Source organism: Thamnophis sirtalis, unplaced genomic scaffold, assembly GCF_051295495.1.
Source record: "Thamnophis sirtalis isolate CommonGarterSnake01/CBP01778 unplaced genomic scaffold, rThaSir2_p1.2 scaffold_3, whole genome shotgun sequence".
NCBI classification, from domain to species: domain Eukaryota; kingdom Metazoa; phylum Chordata; class Lepidosauria; order Squamata; family Natricidae; genus Thamnophis; species Thamnophis sirtalis.
The window spans coordinates 118,390,190-118,409,369 of NW_028261383.1; positions in this window are offsets into that span (position 1 = coordinate 118,390,190).

Here is a 19,180-nt window from a genome sequence, read left to right on the forward strand (position 1 = left end):
CAACCAATTGATTTAAAGTTAAGTGGCAATGTAAGAAAAGGAGAAACTATTTCCTGCTTCCTTTAGTCCATTCTCTCTCTCTCTCTCTCTCTCTCTCTCTCTCTCTCTCTCTCTCTCCTCCCCCTTCCTCTCCCTCCCTCCCTCCCTTCCTCCCCTCTTTCTGTGTTTGTGTGTGTTCATCTCTCCGTTATCTCCCTATTATTGGTGAGAGAGTATTGGTATTGTAAGTGTATAGGTCTACAAAAATTTGGAGAATCCGCAAATTACAAGAAAAAAATCGAGTTTTCTCCTCAAATATGATAAGCCAATCCCAATGGATTGCTTTAATTTAATACAATTGGATTGAGAAAGAGATAGATCCAAGAATCTGCCTATTTGCCTTGGAACTAATTTTTTTTTTTAAAATCCTTTTCTGGAGAGAGAGAGGGAGAGAGAGATTGTAGTAGGTAATTTACAATGTAAACTAAAACTTACACTGGGCAGATACGGTAGTTTTTAAAAAAAAATCTATTCTGTTTTATTTGTTTTTTAATCCTGCATTATTAATGCAGATCATAAAATTGAGTGAGACAGAAACTGAGATGTGATATTTAATGAGAAATGTGAAAAGACACTTTCAGTCTTTAAAAATGTCTGTATTTATGTGTGTTAGTTGCTGGCACAAACTAATTCTGGGAATATACCAAAACTAGTTTATATTCAGACATTTCTCAATTTATTAGTGGTTAATAGAAACATATTAGACTAAAAGAGAGAGATTTTAAAAGCTCAGTCACACTTCTTTGATGACAGTAATAAGCAAAGAAGCAATTCAATTTTTTTAATCTCTGTTCAAGTTACACTTCTTTCCCCAGCAGCTGCCAGAACGTGACAGAGCTTCAGTAGCACACAAGTTGTCAAATGCCGGAAAGAGAAACCATTGGAAAAGTCAACCCATTGGAAACAGACTCCTAACTTTCACTCCCACTTTGGTGCAAAAGACAGAACAGGATTTTGAATATATTCATTTGATTTAGATTAGACCTTTTATGGATTGCTTCTCCAGTTACATAAAACTAAAGATCTTAATATAAAAAATCTAATGTAGAAAAAGAGAAAGACTGATTACCACTTTGAAAGCTTCATAAAACCACAATTGAAAAACAATATTGTTCCATCTAAAAGACCAATAAATAAACAAAAGCAATAGCCCACAAATCCTTAGTTGTAAATCTTTGGCATTTTTACTTGAAGAAATGCCTATTTAAGTGTGCTTCAAATATTCCCTTTAAGTTATACAGTACTAACTAGGTTGCCTACAGGCAGATATACACTGCAAAGGTTTTTATGTGTGCAGCACTATTTATGCATTAACTTTCACAGAGATCCAATCCTGCAGTATCAAGATCCCAAGTGTATAAACAGCTATGCATACCAAGGCAGTGCACAGAACTGATGCTATATATTTGGAATCATGTCTATAGACATCACAGGTGTAACATTATGAGAGGCCAATCCTTCTTATCTGAATTGCACTAATTCTGTTAGTGTCTGAACTAAGAGTTCACCAGTATACGAGCAGGACTGGGCTGCCAAAATATGTAGATCCTCACAAAAAGATAAAGAAAACCCTACTATTGTGGGGGGGGAAATCTTTGTGATGAAGCTCTGCAATTGAACTCTGCATTGAAAAGTGGGGAGAGGAGCTTTGATAACTGAATTCAAAGTGTAGGAGGAAAGTGAGGAGGTACAGTTAAAAGTGAACAATGAAAGGAGATATCAGACATGGCTCCGCATTTGACATTTTTATGAAGATTCAGTTCATCTCTTTCTAAGTGGATGCCCAGGAATTTAGACAGATCTTTTTTTGGTATTGCAAAAACATGAAGAACTTTTCAGGGAAATAGTTGGCTTGCTATGCAGTCTGCTGAGCAAGTGGATAAGAACTGATATAGAGGAAAGGGAAGCCAAGGAAGTTGCATCCTGATCTCAAAAAATGTACTAAATGGATATAGTCTTTCAACTAAGAATACTTTGCATAATGAAAAGCAAAAATGACAAATGCTGTATTGAGGAGGTGAACTGAATGCAGAGCAGGCTTAGTTCATGAAAGTTAATAAAAAAATAAAAATACATAATGCAATACATAAAACTGATTTTATGAAAGATAAACTATTTTTGCTATTTATTAATATATCATAGAGTAATCACAATATTTAGTTTGAAGCAAGTCCAGGAGAAATACATTGAGCAGAGCAAACCTCTTTACTCTGTCTTCATTGAACTGACAAAGGTGTTTGACGCAGTAAACAATGAGGTTCTCTGGATTACCATGAAATGTTATGGCTGCCTGAGGAAATTCATGTGAAGTTGATGCAGCTGCTCCACAATGAAATGACAGGACAGGTTCTTTACTATAGTGATAGATCAGCTGCATTTGCCATTTCCAATGGGGTGAAACAGGGTAGAATAGGAGCCCTGTCCAGTTTAATCTGTTGATAACATTTGCATGCTGTCACATGCTGACCAAGATCTAAAGGAGGGAGTGTACATCAGGCACCAATTGACTGGCTCTCTCTTTGAGCTTTGCTGTTTGGATGAGGTGCCTCTATAATCCTTCAAAAGAAACAACAACCTCTTAATGATAATTGTGTGTGTGTGTGGCACACAAAGACAGTGATCTACAGTTGATACGAAATTGCTATGCTTTTTGGCTTGGCTATCTGCCTTTACCAGCCTTTACCAAATACCCTTAGAATCAAAAATCACTGTTGATGATACTCAGCTGACAAATGTAAACAGCTTCAAATACTTGGGAAATATCATTTCAGTGATACCGACAAAGAAATTTACACCATAGGTCAGCTTGGCTAGCTGTGTACTGGAGTGCACAATGATGGTATATCCACAAATTTGAAAGTGTGCAGAGATGTGGCTATCCCTTCTCTCATATATGGATGTGGCCCTGGACTCTGTACTGACAATGCATCAAACATCTAGAGAAATTTCACAGGCATGGTCTTCATCCTTGACATTCATTGACAAGGCCGTGTTCCCAACCTGGAGATTTGGATCATGTGCATTGAGTGTCTGATTATTACATATCATCAGAATGGGTGACCACTGTATGCCTTCCCAGTTCTCTATGGTGTACTGGAGACTGGAGAAAGATCTCAGGGTCTTCCACGCAGCACTACATCAAGCCAAGGGAACAAGAAGCTGCAGCTGCTGACAGAACCCACTGCTGAGCCCTCCACTATGAAGCCTACTCCAGCTTTGAAGAAAGACACTGCCAAAATGCTATCATTCCAGATTAGGACTGCAGAACCATCTCCATGTTTACAGATGAACTGTACAACAGCATGTCTTCTTTGAACCCAAAGGACTACCTAATAATAATATAAATAATAACTTTCTCTTCCCTCCCCTATAAACCCTACTCTGCTGTCTCATTATGATTGACAATTATTTATGGAATAGTTCAGCAAAGAGTAGCCAGTGGAGTTACCCAAGACATCATCCCAGTGCCCATCTAAAGCCCTTATATTGAAAAAGCAGCAATATAGCAAGATGCTGGAGGCAGATGATCCATGGCAAAGGCATTCGTTTATATTGCGCAAGAGGAGGCTAAACCACTCCTATATTTTACCAAGCAAATAGAAAAAAAAGTGATTGATGACATAATATGATGAACACTTCAGGTTGGATGACAATTAACATGCTACTGTCAAAGAGCTGAGACTCTTTCAAAGTACAGATAGTGTTATGCTTAGATTAAAGCCTTCCAGATGTCTAATTGCTGATGTTGCCATTTGAAGCTGCAAAGATGGAATTACAATGGGAACATGGAATGTAAGATGCATGAACATGAGAAAACTCAGCCCAGTGAAAGCTGACAAAAAGATAGTCAGAAAGCATATAGCAAAGGCAGTACTTGGGCACAAGGCCCTCAATGACTTAACTATATTTTTCAACTTCATAGGCAATCCTTTAATATAATACAACAGCAATCCAAATTTATGCTTCAACTGCTGATGCAAGTAAGAGGAGATTGTTGAGTTTTATGGTCAAGTTCAATTTAAATCAACAGAACATGCAAGCAAGATCAATCAGTTCAGGGCATCTGCATGAAGAGTTACTGGTTTCAAAATTGTCAGCTTCAAAAGAGTCCTACTCCTTTTTATAGACATGCAAATGGACACATTTAAAAGGGACAGGGCTGTGATCAGTTACACTTACTATGGAAGTCAGTATACTTTTGTGTCAGTCAACAGGTAGATTGAGAAGGTAATTCTCCTAAGTGACATTTTGCTTTTTGTTAGGTTAGATTAGGTTTATTAAATTTATATGCCATCCTTCTCCCAAGGACTCAGGGTGGCGTACAACATTAAAAGAAACACATAATACAAAAGTTTAAAAAAATTAAATAGAATAACCCAAACAAACCCAATAAGAATTGACAATAACATTTTAAAAAAAAAAAACAAATTTGAATTAAAATTAACCGACCAATAATTTATTTTGTTTTGTTCAGGCCAGGCTGGCTTGCTGGAAAAGCCAACTTTTTAGGGCGCATCGGAAGGATCGGAGGTCCGGGATTATATGAAGCTCCGGGGGTAGCTCATTCCAGAGGGAAGGCACTCCCACAGAGAAGGCCTCCCCCTGGGGGTCGCTAGCCGACACTGTCTGGCCAACGGCACCCTGAGGAGGCCAACTCTGTGGGATTGCACTGGATGATGGGAGGCTACCCGTGGCAGTAGGTGGTCTCGCAGGTACCCTGGGCCTAAGCCATTGAGCGCTTTAAAGGTCATAATTAGTACCTTGAATCGCACCCGGAAGACAACCAGCAAACAGCGCAGGCTGCCTAAAAGGTGTGTAACATGGGAGCACCTAGGTGCCCCCATGATAACCCACGCAGCCGCATTCTGGACCAGTTGAAGCCTCCGGGTGCTCTTCAAGGGCAGCCCCATGTAGAGAGTGTTACAGTAGTCCAGGCGAGAAAGGACGAGGGCATGAGTGACTGTGCACAGAACATCCTGATCCAGGAAGGGGCGCAACTGACATACCAGGCGAACCTGGTAAAAGGCCCCCCTGGTCACGGCCGTCAGGTGTTCTTCTAAACTAAGCCGCATATCCAGGAGGATGCCCCGATTGCGGGCCCTCTCTGAGGGGGCTAAAATTTCTCCCCCTATCATCAAAGATGAAACAAGATGCACAAATCAGGATGACGGAAACCACAGCCTTGTTGAGTTTTGTATCCAGCTTGTTTCTTTTAGATTCATGTTTTTCTTTCAAATTCTAAATATATAGATTAAGGTTTTCAATATGTAGTTTTTATTATCTCACTTTGCAGAAATTCATCTGCAATTTTAATCCAGGCCTGTATTTAGTCTCTCTCACACACATTTATTTCAAATGTAATATTGCACTGGAGCATCAAATTCCTTATACTACTAGCCCTAAAGTCCAGGCCTGGTTATGCTTTACCACTTTGAGACCCTCAATGAATGCATGACTGAATCTGAGCAAAAACATCTATTTACTGCTTTGATTTGTATCTGTGAAAGCCTGAAGAAGAATAGTATGATATTGCTCATGATTTAGCAGCAGGATCAAAGGAGCATGGTATGACATATTTCTTAAAAATTTCTGGAACTTGTTAGTTTTATCCCATTGCTTCATCCAGCACCTGCCTCCATATAGAAATCCATATCATTGTGGTCGGAATATGGATCTGATAATAGTAAAAAACATATGCCAAGTGTAATTCTATAGTATCTGGATGTGCAAAACTAAAGCTTTGGAAACCTAGAATAAATAAGTCAGTGAAATAGCCATACAATGGATAGGATATCTTAACAATTATACTACAATATGCATTTTAAGTTTAGAGCTACATTAGTCAATTCTGGCAAAGAAAACCAGGACAACTCTGGTAGCACTTTTTCAAGTAAATGCATGTTATCAAAAGTCATCAGTTTTCCTGAATTAGAGTTCATTAGATGCTTAGCATGGCTAGTTTGATATAGGATTTAAAATCAGGAAGGAGGTGAAAAGTGGGGAAAGGGAGGAGAAAATAGATTGGTTATGAAAGTTCAGATTACAAACAAATTGCAATATTTATCAATTAACAATTGTAATGGGTTAAAACCTGTTGTGCTTGTTGAGATCTTCCAAGATTGTCTGAAACCTTTTGATGTTTTATGAGCTCAACAGTTTCTCACTTGATGGTGTTGTTGAATGTTTTCTACAATATCACTTTGGTGGAGCATCCTGGGAAATGTTTTGATATTATTTTGTTATTATTTTGGATCCTGTTGTTAATTTTGTGCCCATTAATTCTAAAATCTGTCCTGTTCATCCTCTGTAGACTATAGAGATGCACTGCTAGCAGACAATGACATATATCATGTTAGAGGAAAAGCATATGAAGCAGTGATGGGTTCCGGATCACGTATGCATTGTAGCTGCCAGCAACGCTTCCGCAAGACTCTGTGATGCTCCAGCTGTTCGGCAGAGCATCGCGCAGGAGACGTACATGTCATGTGCATGTGCAGAAGCACCGAAGGCATTAAAGGACAGGTAAGGAACTCGGGCGTGCGGGTGGCCCTCCGGAGAACCATACCAGAGCAGTAGGTAGGTAATAGTATAGTAGCTCCGGTACCGTACCACGGCATAATGCCTGCAACCCACCACTGATATGAAGGCACCTCTAATCTAGTATTTAAATTCATTGGTAATATTGGTTTATATATATGGACAAAGTAGACCCCTAGGTTTGTTGCAGGGACTTACTCATACATTGGGATCATGTCCTGTTTCAGGTTATTTGTGGAATCTGCTCCAGAATGGATGGCTGTCTGTATGTAAGTATGGCCCTATCACCAAGTGCCTAAGAAAAAGCAGTGTCATTGTCCAGTATGGGTTGTAGCTTATTAATAATTTGTTTGAGTGGATTGAACAGTGAGTGGTAGGTAAATGGTTTACCATTGTTCTATTTCTGTGGTTCATCATTTAATAGTTCTATTGACTTGTCTATTGATCTCATTGGGTGGATAATTCATTTCCCGAATGCCTGATTTAATTCCATGAGTTGAGCATCTCTGTCAAGTGGATCAGAAGAAATGTGGTTGTAGCTTAGAGTCTAGTTATGGGTGATTGATTTGATAATGCATTCTGAGCGGACAATGGAAACATGTTGGTATGCATTGCAATTTGTAAATTTACTGTCTAATGTGGCATTTATGTATCCATTATGTTGTTTTAAAGTGATACCAAGGAAGTGGACTTGTTCTTTAGATAGGTTTAAGCTAAGGATGATGGTAGGGTAGAAGTTGTTGACATCATATAGAATTTGATGAAATATTCATTTCTGTATTATTTGATGAGAATTTGGAATTTGATGAGAAATTCCTTCCTGTCTTATTCTCTGGTTCCAGATGATTAAAATGTCATCAACGAATCTCAAGTAACAGAGGGCATTTGGGGAATGAAACTTAAGAAAGCATTGTCATAAATCAACTGTGAAGAGGTTAGAATATTGAGGAGTCATGCATGTGCCCATGGCTCTGCCACTGTTGTCCCTTTTGTAGAGAAAGATGATATCTCTTTTATAGGAAAAATGATATTTTGACTACAATGAAAACTTTAAGCTTGTGAGCTCCATGGACACATATAAGACAACTGCTTGTTACTACAATTTATCATGGGAGAACCAATATCTCTGTTCTTCCAATATAACACATTAAAAGATTTTGTTGTGCAACTTGGTTCACATATTTCACTTAATTATGATTTCCCAGCATATTTGTTCCAGAGAAATTCTATCCTTATGTCATAATTATCATCCCATTTCTATGATTGTTGCTGTTGCTCAATATTATGCTATGTGGCACTGAAAATTGTCACCTGGTAGGCCTATACTTGCTCTACCACTGGTAATCCAAGTTTATCAAGTTTGCTTTGCCAAAGGAAACTGGGAGAGAGAGGTTCCACAAACTTTCCATTCTGCTAGGAGACTTGTCTTGGCTGCCAAATTTATTGGCCTTTTCAACAAACAAAACAACCTAATCCCACTACTTTGGATGCATCAGCAGGTATTGTGAATCCCTGCTTGCTTTCCACAAGCTCAAATGTTTCTTCCAATGTATACAGATGGCAATTGGGATCTACTGCCAGTTCAAAATGGTTTCAAATATGCAGTGCCTGGATCCTTTGTTGGAACTCTGCCTGCTGCTGGACTTAAGAGTGCTTGGTATTGGCAATGATGATGGCAAGAGCATCATCATTAACAAATTAGTTAAACATCATCACTACAACCTTTTCCATTCTTGCCATTGATGGATGAGCCATGAGGCTTCTCTGTCCTTCCTCTGGAACAACTTTTGCTCTGCTGGGAATAGACGGTGACCACTAGCCTTGCAGCAGCCCTCCTGTTCATCCTTGCCTTCTCCAAAACGTCGTAGTCTTCTGAACAATCCATACAATTTGATTTTCAAGTCAAAGTGTCAGGTGCCTGAAACTGGTGCCTCCAGCTCTGTTTTCTCTCTCTTAAAAAACAGCAGCAGCACACATTGTGAGTAATGCTAGACAGAGGCAAAGTATGAGGCAACTAAATAACCCCATCCCAAAGGAAGTATATTAATAGATAAAGATAGATCTACTGTTCATTCTAAATGGATGGCAAAATAAATAAAGTTTACAATTTTTTTTTTAGATAAGTTTATTTATAGGCCACCCTTTTCCCTGAGGGGACTCAGGGCAGCTTACAACTTATGGGGAAGGGGAATACATACAATGACGTATAAAGACAATACATAATTAAAAATAGAAACAACATTCATCATTCGGGTGGGGGCGGATTATAATCTTTAACCCCAGGCCTGACGGGATAGCCAGATCTTAAGGGCTGTGCGGAAGGTCTGGAGGGTGGTGAGGGTACGAATCTCCACGGGGAGATCGTTCCAAAGGGTCGGAGCTACTACTGAAAAGGCTCTCCTCCGCGTAGTTGCCAGTCGACACTGACTGGCGGATGGAACTCGGAGGCGGCCTAATCTGTGAGATCTAATAGGTCGCGAGGAGGTAATTGGCAGGAGGCGGTCTCTCACAATTATTAGAAGTAAAAGTAGAAGTGGAAGTGGAATTAGTGGAAGTAGAAATGGAGTTGGAGTTAGAGTGAGAATTAGAGATAAATTTTGAATTAGAGTTTTTTATTGGCCAAATGTGATTGGACACACAAGAAATTTGTCAAGTAGAAATCGATAGAATAATATAATGAATGACTGAGCAAGGTAGTATAATTATGAAAACTAACAAACAAAAACAAAAGATAAAGTGGGAGAGAAAAAGAGAGAAAAGGAAAGGATTGGAGTAAGAAAGGAAAAGTGGATAAAGAATACTTGCCAAGAAAGTGAATGAGGATGATAAACTAGCGGCTGTTAGCTATTTGGAAGAAAGTCTCTTCCTAAAGGGAGATCTGAGATTGCAATGAGATGTGCGGCAATGATTATACACAACACACACACACACACAAATGCAGAGAAATACATGCAGAAACGAAAATACAAACCAGTCACCAAGTTCTGAAGTCATGTTAATTTGGAGTACTTTAAATTATATTCTAATTACTGTTTTAGCCTGCTCTTTGAAAAGTATAAATTGCAAAAATAAATGAATAAATTCACAACATAATGAATACATTCATTATAAATCTTTTGATGGATTTTTTTGCTATAGTTAATAGTGGCATACTTCTGGCACTCACCTGCAAGCAATGGTAAAAATTAGCAGGAATTAAGATAAACTGTTCAATGGCTCCCCTTGATCTTATTGTTACTCATCTTCATCTGGTGCTTTGCATCCAGATATATTTCAATAGTGCCTATTGGAGAAGTCTTTCAAGTAGAACAGAAAAACAGCATTTGGCTCTAAACAGAGTTAAGTCTCGCTCAATTAACTGATTAACCTAAAGGGAATTGGAAATGAAGGCAATCTTTCAACTTCTGTGGCATTTTTTCTATAAATATTCCATGCACATTTAATAAGACAGATTTATGCATTATTTAAGCCTGATAGCTAGAAAACAAAACTGTCTATATAGTAAGTCAGTTACAAACAGGCATCTATAGTGCACTCACTCATTCTACTGTCTTCTTTGACAACCTAACGATAAAGAAGGAGTTATGTTTATTGTATACTAATGTTTCAAAAGGAGATCTATTGGATAAGAAATGGCATAGTAGATAAGGTTGTCTCTAGTTCTTTGTGTCTTCCTTCCAGAAATATCTTATAAACAGATGAAATGTAGTGTAAATTAAAAGAAACTTTTTATTCTAGTACTTCTTTGTCCAATTTTAGGTTACAAATCAGAATTGCTTCTCTTTATATATAACTTTCTTGGCCAAACTAAACATTACATGCAGATTCCTGTACCTTCATCCGTAGATTCATTAAAAAGCTTCTTTTAGCCAATCAAAATATGATTAAAGAAGTGAGGGATAGGGGTCATTCTTCAACTTTCCATGACAATAATAAACTAATAGAGATCGGCAATTCAACAGATAACTACAGTCCAATTTGCTTCTTAATTCAGAAAGTGTTAATTAAGGTTTAGAAATAGAGATCATAAAACACTCTCTCTCTTTCTTATTTGTGGCTTTTTGGGAATCTAAAAAATACTATTAGCTTGTCTTCATGTAAATAAAATCATAGGAGGACATGATTTCTGGTGCCAGAGAATGGTGATGATGCTTGTATCTCAAACTGCTTTATAGCCCTCATTTGAGTTTCTAAAGATGACTGTATTCCTGTAGTTCATTGATTCACCTTGAATCAAGATGGTGTTTCATGTTATATCACTCAGGAAAAAAGTGCTCTTTTGCAAAATAATAATAATAATAATAATAATAATAATAATAATAATAATAATAATAATAATAACAGTTAAAAATTGACAAAATCACCATCAGTCAAATGCAAAAAGCCGCACTGCTTGGATCTGCACGCATATTAAGAAAATACGTTACGACGTCCTAGGCCCCTGGGTGGGGCCCGACTAGTAACCAATGCCAAATCCGGCGAAACAACTGGCCGCTGTGATACAATTGTACTACAACAACAACAACAACAACAATAACAACAACAACAACATAATAATAATAATAATAATAATAATAATAATAATAATAATAATAATAATAATAATAATAATAATAATAATAATAATAGACTATATCTGCCCCGAAAATCAGGTGGCAGAGGATTATTACAAGTGAAGCAAACAGTTGAAGAAGAAAAACATGCACTGGCTGATTATTTAAAAGAAAGTCAAGAACATCTATTAATCGAAGTAAAGAACAAAAATCTACTGAAGGCCCAACAGACAAAACAAGAATACAGAAAAGATGTGATAAAATCAAGAATGGAGAGTTGGCAGAACAAAGCACTGCATGGTCAATTTCTGGAAAAAATAAAAGATAAAGTGGACAGGGAACAAACTTGGTTATGGTTAAAAGCAGGTACATTAAAGAAAGAAACAGAGTCACTAATCCTGGCTGCGCAAGAACAAGCTATCTGCACAAATGCCATTAAGGCCAAAATCGAAAAATCCTCTGATGATGCCAAATGCAGACTTTGCAAAGAAGCTGACGAAACTGTTGATCACATACTCAGCTGCTGTAAAAAAATCGCGCAGACTGATTATAAATTGCGGCACAATTCAGTAGCACAAATGATCCATTGGAATTTGTGCAAAAATTATAATATTAAAACAGCAACAAACTGGTGGGAACATCAGCCTGAAAAAGTCACCGAAAATCAGATGGTCAAGATCTTGTGGGATTTCCGTATACAAACGGACAAAATACTGGCGCATAATACACCAGACATCACACTGGTTGAGAAAAATAAGGTCACAATCATAGACATCGCAATACCAGGTGATAGCAGGGTCGCCGAGAAGGAACATGAAAAAATCGCAAGATACCAGGACTTAAAAATCGAAATTCAACGACTATGGCACAAACCAGCAGTGGTAATTCCAGTGGTAATTGGCACACTGGGTGCTATTCCAAAAGCACTGGAATTACATTTAAAACAGTTAAAAATTGACAAAATCACCATCAGTCAAATGCAAAAAGCTGCACTGCTTGGATCTGCACGTATATTACGAAAATATGTTACAACGTCCTAGGCCCCTGGGTGGGGCCCGACTAGTAACCAATGCCAAATCCAGCGAAACAACTGGCCGCTGTGATACAATTGTATAATAATAATAATAATAATAATAATAACAACAACAACAACAACAACAACAACAACAACAACAACTCCGCTGTTGCCGGTCCCAAGCCCGGATGAGAAAGGAGGAGGGTTGGGGTCAGGTTGGCTCTGGTCCCGTAAAAACAAACCCGCCAACCCATACAATATGATGAAAAAAACAAATAAGAATTCCATACTGCATCGGTTGTCGCGCGGGTTAATAAGGGCCGCGGCGGATGTTGGGGTCCCTGGACATCCGTCGACAAGTGGGCTACAAGTGGACCAGCCAACAAAACGACAAAAATATAGTGCAGATGAAAACCGTGCCATAATGGCCTGTTACTTCAACTCAGAGCCAGAAAAAAGAGGTTATTTAAAGCGAATGTATGAATTATAGAAAGAACAATATCCAGATTCAAATGTTAGTGAACAACGACTAGCAGATCAAAGGCGATTTATTATACGGAATAAAGTGTTTAGTGAAGTTGAACATGAGGAAATTCAGGCAAATTGCAAAACCCAAAAAACAATATCACAAACGGAAATAACTGATATTCAAGACACAACTAAAGACATTATAGTAGAACTCCCAGAAGAAGCTCTCGGGGAGGAAATAACATCACCACCACTAGAACCAGTTATCACTGAACCAACTGATGAACTAACTCAAAAACAAAAAGAATTGAAGGATAAGATCATGGAGCATTTTCTGCTTAATGAGGAAAGGCAAGGTTTACCATCACTAAAAACTGTGCCTAAGAAAATTTTGGCCCCTATCATGAAAATGGTTAATGCAGTGTTTTCAACAATTGAACCGGGACCCATCTTGGAAACAAACCAGTTAATGTACAGCACAGCTGTAATAGTCACTAATGAACTAGGCATTAAAATTAAAGTACCTAGTCACTCAACAGAAAAATCATCAAAGCCAAAGTGGAAAATCCGTTTAGAACAAAAAATCAAAAAATTAAGAGCAGATGCTAGTAACTTAAAGAACATGCATGAGCAACGGCTTAAAAACAACAAAATCATAGATCGGCTAATCAGAAGATATAGATTGGATACAAGAAACATCAATGAAGCTGTAGAGATTGTAAAACAGCAGATAACAGCAACAGCTAGAAAAATTGAAAGATATGAGGCACGAATAATCCAATATAAACAAAATCAGCAATTTCGATCAGACCAACGGCGTTTTTATCAAAGTCTTAATGTGAATGGTGACACCAAAAGTGAAAAACCAGAAAAGCAGGCCACAGTTGAATTCTGGAAAGAATTGTGGGAAAATGCAAAGGATTACAACAAGAAAGCAAAGTGGATACATGACTTTGAGAAAAGCATTGGCAACAAACAAATGCAAGTATTAGAAATAACAACTGAGATGGTCAAAAATCGAGTTAAAAAGGTAAAGAATTGGACATCACCTGGAAAGGACCAATTACATGGTTTCTGGCTCAAATATCTGACCAGTTTACATGCAATATTGGCCAGGCAACTGAATGAAATTTTACAAAAGGGCCAAATTGATGAATGGTTGACAACTGGAAAAACATACTTGATTCAGAAAGATGCAACTAAAGGAACAACACCTGAAAACTACAGACCAATAACATGCTTGCCAACAACCTTCAAATTACTCACAGGCATTATTGCAGATAACATGATGGATTATTTGGAAACAAACAACATCTTATCAGTAGTTTAAAGTTTAATAACATTTATATGCCGCCCAATCTCATAGGACTCCGGGTGGCTAACAATACAAAAAGGCAACAAAAGAGCATAATAATAATGCCATAGGTTTTGACATTCTACTGCATTTAAGCACTTTTCCCTTTCATAGAAAGGCTTCTTTTAGTTGAAGGTGATGAATATACCATATTCTGTAATACAGAGAAAGAGAGAGGGGGGGAGGGAGGGAGGGAGGGAGGGAGGGGGGGAGGGAGAGAGAGAGAGAGAGAGAGAGAGAGAGAGAGAGAGAGAGAGAGAGAGAGAGAGAGAGAGAGAGAGAGAGAGAGACCCCTCCTGCCCACTCTCTGAAAAATATTCCTTTTCCCTCCAAAATGCTGATGCTCCATACCATTCTCATTATTTTCCGACATGCCCTCCAGTTCAGTCAGTTGCCAGATTGAATAATAATAGTGGCCAGATTGAAATATCTGGAGGGGATTAAAAATATAACCCATTTTTAATTGTTGTTTTATTAACTTTATCCCAATCATCTTTATATGTTTTTCCAGCAAACATATGATTCTCGTGTTCCCATCCAAATATTTGTCTTTGTAAATAGATCTTACACATTGGAAAATAGCCAGAATACATTTTGGGTCCAGGCTGACCACTAACTAAAACAAAGTGTAAAACCATCATACATAAACCATCATACATAAACCCATATCCAACAATGCAGTTTGAATTTGTCTCTGTCCAGTGCATCAATGAAGACATTGCCCCAAAGACCATGTTAAAAATGGTGCTGTTCTACATCAGTTGCAGCTATCTGGAGGTGCTGCTCCAAGTCTAGTCAAGTTGGGAACTGGGATATTTTTCTTCCTCTGGATAATTTGCTTTTGCCTGAGGTTGTTTCATTCATTTTACATCATCTCTCTGGCTTGCTTTTTAACTTGAGTAGAAGTGAGGAAGTTCCCTTTCAATTAGTTAAGATAGGACGGAGCAATGTAAATAGGGGAATACCCAAGAGTGAATAAGGTTGAATATAATTCATCTTTCTTCTATTAAAACTATTTGACTGTGTGACTGCAAAGCAGGGGTACATTGTATTTTCTTTAAAAATATGAAATTCTGCCTTGGACCTAGTAGCCAAAGATGTCTTAATTTTTGCTCTGAATAACTTATTTGGGCTAGGTAGCTTGGAGAAGCTTCACTTCAATAAGCCCTACTTAGTGGTATTTTCATGAAAGGAAGAAGACTGGGTTAACCAACCACTGCATTCTTACTCATCCTTTAGGATGCAAGTAACAATGCATGCATTGTGACATAATAATTAAGACTCCATCCCTTAATGCTTGTGTGTGATGTTATGTCATAAGACAAAAGAACAGAGCATTGTGTGACAGTTGGGCACATTTCATCATTTTGATGCAATTGTGGTTATGAACAGAAGTCTATCTCCATGGCCTAGAGGTGGAGCTCTCACCTCACAATCAGGAGGTTGTGAGTTCAATCCTAGATAGAAGCAGATGTAGCAGATGCTTGGGCAGGGGGTTGAACTAGATGACCTGAAAGGTCCCTTCCAACTCTGTTAATCTGTTAATCTGTTAATTTTAAGAATTAGATAGGGAGGAGGGACTTCAACAGAGAAGATTTTGAGATATCTGGGATCGACCAAAAAATAATATATGAAGATTTTATCATTTTCTGTGATCCTTTCCAATACATGACTGGGACACTCACCAATCACCATGTCTGAACGTGTTTATCTTATTTCTTCTTAGACACCTTATTTATATTCTTTTGTATTATGTGTCTTTTCTTTTTGGTACTGAATTTTTCATCTTAATTTAATATGACCAGAGTCTGTAAGGATTATAAAAAATGTAAGCAATGATGTAAACATAAATTAAAATCAATTGATAGTTATAACTGCTGTAATAGAAAATTGGAAGTCATTTCTTTATACTTTTACTGCTTTGGGTTTTGTTCTTATATCTTTCCTTTTTCTTCCATCTTCATTTTAAATATAAGCTTCTTGCTAGTTTAATCTTTCATCTTAAAATGTTACTAAAGTTACAATTATATCTCAATTTTCTGCCCCATATATTGGTTATAGGTGTTGTGCTATTTCATAGGATAAAAAAAAAACCTGACTTAGGACATTCCTTTTTATAAACCCTTACACTTACCATTACTGCAAACATTTTATGTTTTTTTAAAGTGTTACAAAAATAGGATTTTGCTTAAAGCATTGAATTGGTGTGTGTACATGTGATAATTCTTCTTTTAATACTCTGTAAACATATAGCTGAAATTATTTTTCTTCCACATCTGAAAAAGATATTTATCAGTTTAAAACTAAATGATATTAAATCAGTCTTACATTTTCCTTAAGTTTTTTCTATACATTTCATATTCAGTAATAATATTAATTCATGACATTATTACTTACCTCAAACATTTAGAGTCTTAAAAGGGAGATATGATTTATTTCATTACTCTGTTTTAAAATTTAAAAAATCCTCACCTTTAGAGTCATCACAACTCATTCTCAGCTAGGTTGTTAGGCATGTCGCAGTATTCATATTTTTTGTTATGAATATGTCATTTACAGTTTCCTTAAGCAGCAGCCTAACTATCTTTAATAACCACAAAAAACGCTTTTAGTTTCCATTTCTCACACCTTTGATGAAAAAAAATCAGGATTGCCACAGAGATCTGCTGGAATGGGGAAAGTGATGAAACATGTCATAATGCCATTATATGCAAGTTGTCATTTTTGCAACATCCACATTGAGACCTCCTTCTACTGGCCTCATATTTTCTATTTTTTAAAAAAATCAGCCTTTACAAAACTACTGTTCCCAGGAGGGTAGACTATGAATTAGGGGAGGTAGTCATGAATACTGCAAAAATGATGGGGTTGGTTTGCAACTGATAGCTGATGATTAGTAAAAGGTGCTATCCATCTATAGTAAAAGTAAGAGGTGATTTGCTAGAGAGGGAAGAACCAATGAGGACATACTCAGCAATGTCCCAAAGGTGCTTTTTTTCAAGAAGCAACTGGGCTTTCTTTGTTTTTCCTTGAAGACATTTCGCTTCTCATCCAAGAAGCTTCCTCAGTGAGTTAAATCCCTGAGTCAGAACTGAAGAAGCTTCTTGGATGAGAAGTGAAATGTTTTCAAGGAAAAACAAAGAAAGACTTGTTACCCCTTGCAAAAAAGCACTGTTGGGACAACCATGACCTGGATAACTGAGAATGTCCATAGATACACTCAACACTGCAGAAATGCAGAAATCATAAAAAGTCATATAAAAATAATACAGCTGATCTGCAACCAAACTGAATTGCTTGGCTTTATCTTCTCTCTGAGTTCATATGATTTTCCAATCTATGTTTGCAGCTATGTTTGGAGGAAGGAGAGAAAGCCCATTAATGCAGGTGCCAAGTCCATCAGTGCTGAAGCAATAATTTTCACACTGCCCAAAGCTCCTTCAAGGCAAAGCAACATGTTATGAATGGAAGAACTCTTTCTTATGCTGTCCTGGCATGGCATTAACAAAAATAATATTGTACCAGCCTCCAGGAAGCCTACAAATATTTTTTTTCTCCAAGATAAAAAAATGTGGGCAAATGTTGTGACAAGCAGATAGTTTGTTGTAGGCTGCCTCAAACTGCTTGTTTTGGTCTGCAGACTGGCCTTGGTTTTTTCTTCTTCTTTGTTTCTTTCTTTTAAGAGGACAGATGTGAATGTATTTTCTTGTTATTGCCTGGTAGTAGGAGAAAATTTGCTTAAACAAAAAGCATGACTCTCGGCAGACTTTTCCCCTTGGACACCATTATTAGGAAAGGCTACTGGTGCCTTGCACGGAGAGTTTAATAGAATCTCCATTCCAGAAGCTGTGTTGTAGAATAATACGTATATTTAGAGAAATATATTTTCCTGTCAAGATTTATGGCCTCCGCCAAACTATCTGGTTTCCCCACCACCACCACCACCACCTTTTTCTCAGTAAGATAAATGCCACAATGGACAGGGAGTAATGAAGCCAAGACATACTTTTTGGTCTTCAATCCAGATGAAAGGAGAAAATCCAAAGTTAGAAGAAATGGGAAATGTGCAACAATGGTTAAACTTTGGCAAAAAGTGTGATGGGTGGTTATGAATCACCAATGTCTCTTTTTCTCCATATGGTGCATTTTGCAGCATGTTGAAGTTTCAGGCACTGTGGTTTCATGCTGGTGATTTCCAATCAGTATGCTGTTCATTTTTAGGCACAGCCATATTTTAATCAGGGAGGTCTGGTAAAAAGTTTCTTATTTACAATGAAATGCCTGGAAACCAGCAAAACAGAACTTGTTCACATGTACAGCAGAACATGAAATGATTATTTTAAATCCTTATCTATTGCCTTGAGATATGCAGGCTAACAATGACTAGAAACTGGAATTAATTCTACTGGCATCAGACCCGTGTGGAAAGAATAGAAACATTTACCCTGGACTTTGAAAAGTTCATTTAATCAACCAAGCAGATGAGATCTTTTCCCTGCCAATGAATTATCTTCATCATCAAACATAGTAGCCGAGCAATTTGTGGAGCAAATTTATCCTTACAACAGATTAAATAAGCTTTTGACATTGTTCTCAAAGTCCTTTGGCTTTCCCGTAAATACCTCAAGAGCCAAAAATAATCTCACCATATCTTGAAGATGGAGAGGCTAGTGTTGATTTTAGAGGAATTTCTATAAGTGGAGCAGCAGATGCATCGAGAAACATGATAAATAGATGCTCAACTGTTGCTGCAGCTGTTGTACACCCCCCCCCCAACTTGGTTGTGGAAGAGCAGAAACGTGCAGACCAAGACCTGATCTCAATGGAATCTTGGATGTGCTATTTTGCAGCTTACCTTTTCATCTTTAAAATGGAGAGAAGATTAGAAAACACAAGTTCCAAGGTTTCCCAAAGCAGGGATTTGTAGGTGCTTCAGTGGCATTGCATTTTATTGCCCACAAACCTTTTCTTTTTGAAAAGCTTTGCTAAGTTAATACCAGTTGAAGACGTGGCCTAAATCACAAACAGCCAAGTAAAGATTGCTGATTTTTTTTCTCGCCTTGCCTTGGAATTGTCTTTTTGTAGTTTTTTGTGACATAGATTTAAGGAAACTAAAACTAATTAATTAAGCACTAATTTGCGATGAAAGTTGTTAAATCAATGACACTAATTTTATAGTGTCCTCTCCTGGCTGTGAATGAACAAGAAAGAATC